General features: G+C 38.8%; 1 long non-coding RNA gene across 1 annotated transcript; it reads right to left on the reverse strand.

The window, feature by feature from the left end:
• Positions 1-4,668: 4,668 nt before the first annotated feature.
• On the reverse strand, positions 4,669-10,537 carry LOC137200834 (uncharacterized). The gene is made up of 2 exons (XR_010932083.1): positions 5,454-10,537; positions 4,669-5,325 (listed from the first exon to the last, which is right to left on the reverse strand). It is a non-coding gene; the product is annotated as an uncharacterized lncRNA (long non-coding RNA).
• Between the last annotated feature and the right edge of the window lie 397 nt (positions 10,538-10,934).

The following is a 10,934-nucleotide window of genomic DNA, read 5'->3' on the forward strand; positions in this document are numbered from 1 at the left end:
AATCCATGTAACTCTGTTAAAATAAAACCCCTACATCTCTTAGTTCATGACTTTTCCTGAAACAGGTTTATTAATCATCTAGATAATTATGGGGGGTGTGGGATAAAAAGAAAAGAAAATACAATCATTTATACCTTGAACCTCTGAGGGGTCATTTTTACCCCTCAAAGAAACCGCTGTATAATGCTGCGCCACTGTCTAGTTGCTTAGCAACGCCCATTGTTTAGATGTCTTTCGACAAGTAGGCTGCTATATCACAAGCTAAAGCTAGCTAGATATATATATATATATATATATATATCTAGATAGATAGATAGAGACATACATACATACATACATACATACATACATACATACAAAGATTCATTTAGGCTATTTATTTGGATTTGGAAATATGAACCAGAACAGAAGAAGGATGACTGTCCATGAAGTTCTGGAAATGCTCCAGGTCATGATCATCATTGCAGCTGCCTTCCGACGCTGTGGGAGCGCATATGATAGGTAAGCTTACAGTCTAGTGAAACGTATTCTTCTAATCAGACCTATTTTATCCTATAATTAGTTTACCTACATTAGCAAAACTAATTATAAATATTTATATTCTTTAGTGTCGGTGCAATCGTCATTGGATCCGTGCATGCTGCATGAGACTGGCAAGAACGGGACTGTCTGGACACCTATACAGCCGGGACCATGCACTGGGAGAGCGCAGTCACACAACATCTTGACAGAAGGGGCTGGCCCAACTGCACATGCATGCCGCAACATTGATGACCCTCTGAGCGCGTTCATATGCTTGATGGATCGTGTGATGCTGCAGCACATCTGTGACTGTACAGTGGCAGAGGTGCACAGGTGTGGAGCGGAAGGCTGGGAGTTGAGCCTGAATGAGCTGGAGGCATTTATTGCACTCCTCTTAGCCAGGGGAGTGCATAATGGGAGGGACACAGATGGGGTGGACTTGTGGTCAAAAGAATAGGGTCTTCCCTTCTTTAGCACCACCATGTCAAGGAGCAGGTACAGGGAAATCATGCACTACCTACCGAAAAGATCCACGCATCCAACTGTCAAGTGACAAGTTTGCCCTGGTCAGTGACGTGTGGGGTAGGCTAACTGAAAACAGCATCACTTCCTAAAAACCAGGGGCAGAACAGTTATTCCCCACAAAGTCATGCTGCCCCTTCACCCAATACATGCCCAATAAACTGGACAAAGTCGGCATAAAGTTCTGGTTCGCCTCTGATTTGGAGATGAAATACATGCCGAGTGGATATCCCTATCTGGGGAAGGATCCAAGTTGCCCTGCAATGCAGAGCCTAGGGAAGAGTGTGGTTCTGACACTGACAGAGCCTTTTTTGGGGAAGGGGAGAAATGTAACGACAGACAACTTTTTTATGTCATTGTCCCTTGCCCACAAACTCCTGGCCAAAAACACCAGCCTGGTTGGCACCACCAACAAAAATAAAAGGTCACTGCCTCCGTCTGCACACCAGAAAGCTGGACCACACGAAATAAAAGTGATGCAGAGTGACAGGGTAACACTCACTATCTATCAGGGTAAAGAGAAGAAGAATGTCTGCATCCTCAGCACCATGCACAAATCAGTGGAGATACTTGATGACGCAAAAGAAGCCAGAGACAGTTCACAATTACAACAGGACGAAGGTGTGAGTATATTTATATTATTGATAGACTGTACACATATTCCCTCATTCAGAGATCCAGTGCATATATTTTATTTTAAATTTATTTTTACATATATTTTTATTCTTTATTCTTGTTATCGTTGTTTGAGTCTGGACTCTTACCTGTATCTCCCCTGTGTTTCATTATCATTGCTGTTGCTGCTATGACACCTGAATTTCCTTCCAAGGATAAATAAAGGCTTATCTTATCTTATCTTAGGTGGATGTTGATGTGCTGGACAAGATGTTGATGCAATACTCTGCCTGAGCTGCTACCAGAAAATGGCCAGTCGCTGTATTCTACAACATGCTGGACATGGCTGCAATGACCGTGTGTGTCCTATACCAGAGCTGCAGGGATACAAATATGACCCCATGAGTTTTCATCCTGGAGCTCTACAAGCAGTTACATATTGAGCACATCACAAGGCCAACACAAATACCAAGGCCTTGCTGACCATTCCTGAGGAGAGGAGGAAGAATTGCAGTGTAAAATACAAATGCACAGTAACAAAACAACAAAAATTTGCATGAAGTGCCTACGTGCAGTGTGTGGACAGTGCACTGTGAGAGTCTACAGCATGTGTGCAGATTGTGAGTAGTGTGCATGTGCATACGTGTGTGTGTGCACTACAATCAGACAACGGCACATCAGTAGCATACCAGCTTTTCCCCAGCTCCCAAAGAATACAGAAAGTGGTAGTGAAATAGCAGAACCACGGATGGGGCCTCAGTCAAACTAGTTTCCATGACCATGAACATTTTTTGTGTGGTATAGTATTTTGCTAAATATGTTTTTGTCATTTGGATTAATGTTGAATTTGCATGTAATGTAAATGAGCTGCATATTAAAATGTGTGTGTGTGTGTGTGTGTGTGTGTGAGTGTGAGAGAGAGAGAGAGTTCCGTTTCTTTATTCCCAGTAAACAACACATTAATCGTTCAAAATTTGTTTTCTTCTTCTGCAATAATTAGACGATTTAAATATGTTAATTATTTTGCTGTTGTTGTTGTTATTGGCTTGTTTTAGCCTACAGTTTATTGATGACTTTGTGATTCGCTAACAGGTATTTGGACTTTTCAATCTTGAAATAAAACAATTGTAAATAGCTCCGTTTTTTATTCCCAGCAGCGCAACTAAAACATGTTATCTAAATTTTTTTACTTTTACTTAATGTTCTTCTTTTATAATAAATTATTTAAATGTGTTAATTATTTTATTTGTTTGTTGTAGTCTACAGTTTATTGTTGAATTTAAAATGTATTTGACCTTTTTGATCTGTAATGAAATAGCCTAAAGCGATTGTAAAATTAATAAACCCCATACACTGAATTTTAAATAGATATTTTGAAAGTTTACTTATTATTTAAAAAAAATAGATGAACTTGAACAACTGACATTTTTACGATGGCTGACGCTGTTGCAGCAGGGAATAAAAATGACTCCCCCTGGTAGGATCCCCTCTAAGGGGACAAGTGGACCCAAACCACGCCAGCAAAATGTCCCCCACAGCATAACAGAGCCACCAGGTCCACTCACTGTAGGGGTCAAGCATTCAGACCTGTACCAGTTTTTCCTTTAATTTGTCACCCATTTGTACGTTTATTAACAGGATACCTCTGAAGCTTATATAGTTGCAATATAACACCACCTAAGGAGTCACATGTTTGTGACAATAATGAGCAGCACAACAAGATTAAGACCATGACATAAATTTACTGATCTGACTCTGCACCACTTCAATACAACTACACCTAACCTAACCCCTACTATAGATCTTACCTGAACCAGAAAACAGCTCCCTTGAGGAAGAATGGACCAGAAAAATGTTCTTGCTTTGGAGGATTTTCTCCAGCTCTCTCTCCCTGTGCAACTTTCCAAATGCTGTTATACGAGGCAGGTGGTCTCAGATTTCATATCCGTGATGCCTGTTGTTATTTCATGGAGGCTGTCAAAGGAATTGACTTTAGGACTGCCAATTGTACCAGACTTCCCGCAACAGCAACATGTAGCGACAATTATCACAATCTCAAATTAACAAAGGATTGTGTCATATGGCGGGTAATTATGAACCACAAAGACATTGGACTGTTCTGCCAAGAGAGACAGAAAGACTGAGAGAGAAAGCAAGAGAGAGAAGGATAAAATTCATGGAAAAACAGCAATTTATTGAAACAGGAAATGAAGGGGGTGAATAAACTGACAGACAGCCAAAGGAAAATAATCATGGAATTATCTATAACAAATTGTAAATGACAGAGGAGTAACCCGAAAGTCATTATTTGCAACATTTTCTCAGAAATAAATGTCTGGCACTGTCACTGATAAAACACAGTAGTGATTATTCACAATTCAAGAAGGAAATGGGCATCAAATGCATTTTGAGGCACACTCTCAACTTGCTAAAAATATATTTGACTATTATCTGGAATACTACTAAATGACAACCGGGCAAAGAGTTGCTGATTTATATATGTGAACGATATGTTTGGGTTAAAAAAATGGATTCCTGGTTATGTCTCTACAAAGTGACTTTTTACATTTGCAGAAAAAACAAACAAAAAAATGTAATTCTACAGTACAACAGAAGTGATGGTAGTGTAATGAACACTCTAACAAATGTTCCTTTGAAATTACAGTAAATTACTGGCAACTACAGTTGACAGCATGAAACTTATTCTACAGTGCACCTACTGTAGTCTACAACAGTTTGTTACTGTAAAAAATATTACAGTACTGTGCTGTATAGCATTTAAACTTCACAGTGTAATACTGTCATCTGTTTGGTTGCCATTATACTGTTATTTTAGTGTTCCTACTGTAATCTCCATGAACAGTTTATTACTGTAAAATATATTACTCACGTACTGTAGAATGTGATCTTTACAGTATAACACTGCTAGAAGCTAATGATTTAAAAAAAAATTATATCAAAATGAAAACCCCTGAAAATTGCTAGCATAGAGATGACTCGGACAAGAGGTGACCTTACAACATTAGGCATTTATTAAAGCCAATGCAGTAACAAACACATTCAGTAACTGAAAAATGTAAAGTAATTGAATTTTTGTAAAATACAATCCATAAAAACATTGTTCCTCATGCTGAACAGGTTCTCAATCTGCATGTCTCAGTCCATGTACCCTGAATTCTGCTACCTTTTTTCTTGAACTATGAAAAGAGGTGGCGATATAACATTACATTTATTGAATCCACTGCATCAAACACATTCAGTAACTAACACATTTCAAGTAATGAAATTCTTGTAAAATACAATCCAAAAAAACAATTAATCATGTCAGACAAGTTCTCAACAATCTGTATACAACTTGCATACCATACCTGATGTACCCTGCCTTCAGTATCCATCTTTCATGAGTTATGATCATGTATATAGAAAGCAAGTGAAAGAACAAACCTTGAACTTCACAATTGAGACAACTGGCCTAAACTATACCGAACAGAACACAATGCTGAGACTTGTTTCCTTAAAATGACAACATGAACATCTGGTGGCAGTGTGGGCTATTCCTTTGTGAAAGTGAGGTTATATATGGGGATTCACAGTTGCTGCCTTTTTCTGGACCAGCTTCCCCGTCTTCCTGGACACCAACTTCCCCTGGCTAGCCTTTGTTCCCGTCTCGGGGTTGATACCAGTGAAGCACAATAACAGAGAAAGCATATAAGATAGGTGTGGTAAGTAAAGATTATTATTTATTTATTATTAGTAAATTATTTATACTTAATACCGAACCCCATTGTATTCACCAAACAAAAATTCTAAGACGTTTTCTCATGATAATCCAAGGAGGACTGAATTGAGGGCAACTGGACTTTGACGTGGATACTTGAAGACGTTTTTAACCTCTGTGGGGTCGTTATCAAGATCGTTGATACCACTTGGTTCGTTAGTCCTTCTGGCTGTTGTAACGACAGTCATTAACCTTCTTAAGGTTAGTCTGATTGAAGTCTCCAGCTGCTGGGGCGGCTGTGGCTCAGGAGGTAGAACAGGTCGTCCACTAATCGTAAGATCAGTGGCTTGATTCCCCGGCTCCTCCAGTCCGCATGTCTAAGTGTCCTTGGGCAAGATACTGAACCCCAAATTGCTGCCGATGGCTGTGTGAGTGTGTGTGAATGATTAGACCCTCCTGGTGAGCAAGCTGACCTTGCATGGTAGCCTCTGCCATTAGTGTATGAATGTGTGTGTGAATGGGTGAATGTTGGCATGCAGTGTAAACGGCTTTGAGTGGTCGGAAGACTAGAAAAGTACTATATAAGTGCAGTCCATTTTACAATGAGCACAGCATCAGGATTACGGATCTGTGAGTATCGTAGCAGGTGTTTATCCTCTCCAAATTTTCCTTGATAGTTACATTGTTTACTCCGATGTTTACATTTGAAAACCTTGTCCGGCCAAGTAGCGGAGTTGGCAGAAAGAGAGTTTTCATAGTGGTGAGTTGACCATTTCCCTATCCTGATGAGTGACCCGCAGTGATATGTTATCATTGTCCAGTATTATTCACAAAAAGTTCACATAAGTGCAGAAATTTAGGGCTGACAGAGAGATGACTGAAAAGGTCCACGCCTTCTAGAAGCTTTCACTGCTGATCATCCAAAGTCCAACTGTGACTTCGTCACCAGCAACTGATGCAGACAACAATTATAGTTAATAATAATTAAGTTTCCCCTCCCTAGGTGGGGAGAAAAGCAACATGACACATCCTACAAAAGTTTTTACATGAAATAGCTCCACAACAAACAGTAAATGGTGGAGTGTAGTCCCTTCCGTCTATTTTACAACAAATCAATGGAGGACCACATCTTACCTTGGAAATCTGATTAGATTGCAAATTTATATGAGTTACATGTGAATGACCAAGCTAGCTAACGTTGACCTAACTTAGTTTGTTGATTTGATCACTTAGAAATTCAACCCTGTGACTATGAAAATCAAATAATCAACACTTTACTAATAATGTGGTTCAACAGAGAGATATAAAATTTTGTCCACTCAGCAGCTAACGGGGAGTGTGCTAGCTAACATTAACTGCAAACATTAGGCAAGGGGGAAAGCAGGCGGTAATCTGCTCTGTCTACTTTGGTGTTGGCAGGGTCAGAGTCAAGGTGAAAATCATCTTCTTCAATTCTTCCTCTTCTTATTATTCTTCCATCTATCTTTAATGAAATCACTGATCTTTAATATTTTATGCCTATTTTTTTTTTTAAATATCTTATGCTGACTGTGTGCTAAATGACATGATTTTGCTCAGATGAGTTATGGGCAGAATCAAGCTTAAGTCTGACTTAATTGAAAAAGAAAAAAATCTGTATTATACTGTAAGATTGCTGTTAATAGCTTGCTGTTAATATTTTGTTCCTAAAAGGCAACATTCATGCCTGTGTTCCTGTACCCATAATTCAGATATGTATGATTCATGTTCTTTTATTAATCTGGTTATTGAATATCATGTGTTCTCTCTCTCACCGTTTTCTTTTCTCAGATATCTACTTCCTGCCAAAAAAAACCTCTTATCTGACACACACACAGAAGTTTTTTAATATTTCTTCAAGTGTAACAGCCAGTTATCTGAAGTTCTCCAGACAGATTATCTGTCTATCAGACATCTCTCCATCTGAAGGCTATTTTACCAGTAAAGCCCTTTTCAAAGGGTCTGCCACTGATATTTCCTACCAATAACTGTCAAATCACACACACACACACACACACACACACACACACACACACACAGAAGACCTAGCAAAGATTCAACCAGTAGATACCAAAAATAAAAATAAAAAATTGAAATGAATGGCTCGATTATTTAGTGATCCATAATATGCAGTAATTTGGTGCAAATGCCAATAGTCGCTCAAACATTTTGTGTTAAATAATTAAGCACTGTGTGGGTGTGAGGGAATGAACTTGTACATATAGTAGGCCTGATGTTGAGCCGTTTGTGGTCCTGAATGAATATATGTGTCATGGTTCTGTCCCAGTCTGGCTCTATGTTCCATGGTTGCCATTATCCACAAGTCCACCAGATGCCCTCAGACTTTTTCCCTGTTTGTTGGAAAGAGTGGGAGACAGACAGCAGTTAATATTAAAGGACCACTTGAGACACTGATGCTGATTGTACTGAACCTTTGTCCAGACATTTAACTCTCTAGTTCATATACATGTGCTCCATTGGAAGAGCTAACATAATACTTTTGCCTTCACCTGGTTAAGAATGAGAATGTTTTTTAGTGACCAGATTGTTTTTGTGATTGCATTTGGCCTGTTGACATTTTAAGCTTTCTTGAGACTGCTAATTGTGTTTTCTGTTTTTTTTAGTTTCTGTTTGCTATGTTTCCCTCCTATGTTCATGTACTCCCCCTCAGCCTGCTTTTCCCCTCACACCTGCCCTGCATTCAGTCTCGTTAACCCTGCCTTACTCCGTGTCTTCCCTAGCCAGTCAGCTCCCAGCCTGCCCTTGTGCTTTGCCACTTATTCCTTGTTTTTTCATTAGTTCAGTTTGTATTTAAGCCCTGGTTTTCAGTTTAGTGTTGTTGAATCCTTTGTTCAGTTTGTTCTGCTTTTTTCTGTATTGTTAGTTCAGTTTATTCAGTTTATTCAGTTCAGTTTTGCTCTGCCTGCACTTGAGCCTAAATAAAGGGACATTCTTCAGTTCATTCTGGCTGCTGCGTCCTCCATTTGGGTCCATCTCCTGCTACTCTTTCTGACAACATGGTCTATTGATAAAGAGGTGGTAACTTGTTTAAGAGTGGCCTTCAGGTCAGGCGATATCACAGTTCTGTTGTGGGCAAGAAATAAATATTGAGCAGAGAAATCACAAACTGTACATTGTATGAGAGTGATACTGCATTTTGCAGTCTGGTAATCTAATACCAGAATATACAGAAATAAATCGATCATGGCAAACTGCTAGAATAATTTTCAAAATGCAACATCACTGTTTCTGTCAAAGTTGAACAAAGCTGAACTCATCAGTCAGACCTGGCTGGAGATCAGCCCCGGACAAGCAGAGGCATTCTTGAATGCTGAATATTTGGTGCTGCACATTTAGAACAAGAAGGAAGCCTGTTGATTGGTCAAATGATTAACCAACAGAGTACCAACTGAAAAAGATAGATAGATAGATAGATTCTTTATTGTCATTGTATTAATACACAACGAAAAATACACTTTGGCAGCAATCCTCAGTGTAGCAGCTTGGATAAAACCAAATAAATGCACTGATTGGATGAAATGTTTTGGAGCGAGAAAGGGAAATGAATTGACTTGTTAAGGAAGAAATGCAGTAAAAAATGTGGCGTAAACTGACTGGATGAAAGTCTATATACTGACAGGATAATGTGTTCTTCCTGGATAAGCTGCCACAATAGCGCCAGAAATATCATGAAAAAAAAAAATCACTTCTGTGTCTTGTAATTAAGTCAAATATTTAAGTCAATGGTTAAAAAATAATGACACAAAATGCAATTCAGAAGCAAAGAATGATGACTTTTAACAACTTTATGTTTCTATAATACATATAACCAAAGGTTTGTTGCAAGAGGTTATATAAGCATCACGGAGAATTTCACACCCACTATTTCCCAGATCCAGGCACACACCATTACACCAAATTACAGTACACCTGTAATTCTACAAAATGGAGAGTTTTATTACACTTTTTAAAGAAAATATCACCTACTGTGACATAATTGCTGCCACAGTAAAAGTAAAGCACATTAAAAGTTTTGAGTCATCAAGCCTCAAAGTAAGGTTGGGTAGAGGGAGGGAGAAAGTATCGGGGGGATGGTTTGAACGCGGACCTTCTCTCTTGTAACACTTAAATCAGGGACATGCCGTGAAGTCCAAGAGGTACACATCACCAATGAGTCCACATTGGAAAATCAGCACAATCCGATCAGTTTTGCCAGAGTTACGGTAGAAAAATTATAAAAATGAAAAATACAAAACGGAAGTGTTTTCTGTTTTTAAGGTTATGTTTATTTATTGAAGACTGTCAATGTATATCATATGTTAGACCAATCTGTATCCGTACGAGTATCAGTAAAGGTTGAATTTATCATGCAAGCCTATCTTTGGTGTTAGCCAGGATAAAGTTGACGTAGACAGAGGAGAGACGAAAGCAACATGGTGTTACTTTTGCCCCTCTATTATTAAAGATGTATTTCTTTGCTCTTTATGTTTGCAGGAAATGCCCAGGGTCCAGGGCCCAGATGTGACCTGAAAACAAACAAATGAACACACACACACTCAGACTCACACTCACACCAATTAATAAATTAGTTTAAAAAAAAAATTCTCTGGAATGACTTGCTTTGAGTGAAGCCTTATTGGTCCATTTATTTAATTGATTATCTTTGCTTCCTTGCTGTTAATGAAGAAGAGAAGAACATGCATGATTTGGAAATGGAGTGCATGTGATGGGTAAGGATTTGTGATGGTTTAAATTCCAACCCAATGTTAGAGAAAATGATTATGCACTGAGGTGAGTTTGAGGCATTGGACCAATTTCATACAACTGCGACATTTAACATGATAAATTGATTTGAGAATAATATGGTCATTTGCTTGGAGGACTAAATGAAGCATTAATGACCGTTGTATGCCAGAAATATTAAGTACTTACTTGTTTTGTGGTCGATTTATCCAACAGTTACTTTTGTCCCGCGCCTGTTTCCTCCTAGAGGACGTGTATGTTCACAATAAAAGTATGGTTTCTCTAAACAAATGCTTCTCTGTGCAAAGATTGGAATATGAAAAAAGTTACACTTTCGTCCCGGTCCTTCCCTACTGTTCACATTTGAACCGATACTGGTACCAGTACCTGGAATTCGGTATTGATGCTTTAGTCTTTCTGTAGTAAAGTAATACGTACCTTGTTATTTCAGAGAGACCTACGTAAACATATGGCCTCATCCATATGATTATCTTATTACAGAGAGACCATATGTAAACATTTGGATATCCATATGTTTATGTAGGATTAGCATGCTAGGCTAACAGTCCATCCGCTGTGTGACTTTATATCCACGCTGTGATATCTTTCAGAGGTCACATACATCTTTAACTGGAAACACTGCGGCTACACTTTACTTTTTATACAGTCAGTGGGCTTACACACAGCACGGTACAGCTATGCTAACAATGCTAGCCATGCTAACTTGCTGCTAGCCGCCGTGCATACTGGTAAAATGGATCTGTTGCGTTTCTTTTTATCTGCGGGTTGCTGCTCC

Source organism: Thunnus thynnus, chromosome 2 (genome assembly GCF_963924715.1).
Source record: "Thunnus thynnus chromosome 2, fThuThy2.1, whole genome shotgun sequence".
Lineage (NCBI taxonomy): Eukaryota > Metazoa > Chordata > Actinopteri > Scombriformes > Scombridae > Thunnus > Thunnus thynnus.